This window comes from Peromyscus maniculatus, chromosome X, assembly GCF_049852395.1.
Source record: "Peromyscus maniculatus bairdii isolate BWxNUB_F1_BW_parent chromosome X, HU_Pman_BW_mat_3.1, whole genome shotgun sequence".
NCBI lineage: Eukaryota > Metazoa > Chordata > Mammalia > Rodentia > Cricetidae > Peromyscus > Peromyscus maniculatus.
Window position 1 is genome coordinate 89,910,436 of NC_134875.1, and position 2,177 is coordinate 89,912,612.

Sequence of the window (2,177 nt, forward strand, 5' to 3'; positions counted from 1 at the left end):
GTTATGAATTGTGGGTTTTGCCTTTTTAAGCCTCTGCAAAAATTGACTTGTGGCCATTTCCTTGGGACCCAGGAGTGGATCTGGCTTCAAATTTGGCTCAAAGATTCTGGTAGTGGTCTTATTCTCTACCGATGGGATTAAGAGTACCTGTCTCCAGTTTCTGGATCCTTTCTATCTGACCTGGTTCTCCATAACTAAGAGGCCATTCTAGGCTGTTTCTTGCAATGTGGAAGGTAGAATTTCCAGCCTGGAATTGGAGAACTTTTACCATAGACAGACACACTGGTAAAGCTATTTTTAATAAGTAAAAAGATAGCTTGCTTATCCTAATAGAACTTGCTTTTGTGTTGTAGCTCTTTGCTCTTTGTCCAACACCTACTCACTCTGACCCTCAGTTTCCCTATTGTTAACATGAAGACAAATAGGACAAAATCACTGGTTTTGTATATTTTGAAGCAACAGAGAACCATGTTGTAGAGAACTCTTCTTCCAAGGCACCTCCAACCATGGAAATAATTATCAGCTGAGTTCTAGTTTAAGGAGAAATAAGAGTTACTTCCTTTTATTCTGAAATCTTAGGGCATTTTCTGCTAAACCCAGTTTGAGAACTGTTGAAATAGCTTATTTTTGAGAAATCTCACCTCTAATAATAATATTTATAGGATTAAATAAGCTGGAGAAGTAAGGATGCTAAGATTGATGCATAAGAAACTTGAAGTTGATTATATAAATAATTTTCTAATAAACTTGCTTATGAGATATTAAGTTACATAAAGTAGAATTTAACTAAAAGAGTGCTTATGACTGGAAGATAAGTAGTGTACTAACCAGGCTTGTTGGAAAGTTTAGGTGAGAAATTTTTATACCCTAATTGAAATTTAGAATTGCCAGGAAAATGTTTTAGTAAATATTTCTTCTTGTTTCACCACAATTTATCCCCAGTTGGGCTCCATTCTCATAACAGAAAAGACTACTGACTTATAAAAGCCAGTAGGTACATCCCCATATCAAAGAACATGCCCCTAAGGGGCAGCACAGGGTAAAGGCCCTCATTAAGTGCTGGTCTGCCAGTAAGTCCAGATTCTCTATCAGAAAAAATCATAATTCTTACAGGTAAGTAAGAGGACTCCAGGTAACAACTATTAGAAAAAAATTCAGCATTGATGTACTTAAGAAGTAGTTCTGGCAGCATCTTTTCTGTGTAAATCTCCAATCTACCCAAGTGGCCAGACTTTCAGTCTCCTGTTGTTAACCCCACAAGAAAAGAATAAAAGACCACCAACCAAAATCATGGCTAAATTAATTACAGCAAGCTTTATTCATGTGCATGGGCTGTCTCTCCCTAAGGAGGGGTTCAAGAGATCAGCCACTGGATGTGGGTAAGATATAGGTTTTTATAGCTCAAGAGTAGGGAATTTCCAAATGGGGGATTTGGTGGGCAAATGGGTGGGGTTACAGAGGCCCAACATAAGCATAACCAGCCATAGCAACCTCTTGAAATAAAGCCATGGTTGGTGTTTCCTGGAACAGGCAGTACAAAACCATTTGGAGTAAAGATTACAATTGTGGCATAGCTCAATCCTTGAGAAACAGAGATTTATAAATCAAAAACAGGAATGGACCTATTTTGTCTTTCCTATAAAATGGCTCTCAAGCCCAAGATAGTGGCAGGCTAGCTTATAGCTGTCTCTGTTTAAATTGTTTCAAGTATAACTTGAGACTGGGACCTGAAGGGGATTCAAGGATGACAGTGTATACGGAATGTATAAGCCTAAGCCTATATAAATTGGAACATTTTTTTCTGTTCAAAGAAGGTTCTTTTTTTGTGGGGATTTGGCAGAACCAGTCATACACTACTATTAAAAAGCTTTTTCCTTTATTCATCTCTAAGTGCACAAAGTGATTTCTCACTGGAAGGCATATTAATTCTGTAACAGGAAAAAATGTTGAGTCAGACTTTATTCAAAATGTGTCACCTTGGAAAAGCATGGGTTCTACAAAGCTGCATGTTTCTGCCTGCCCTCAAGAAATTATCTGAAGCATTCCAATGATATGAGTAACAGACTCAGCTCTGATAATACCCATCTAGAAAACATTTCCTCATTCTCTGGAAGGCAAAGCATTAGTCCACCGAGAAGAGTAAGGCCTAGACACAACCTGACATTACTTCCTTTTTC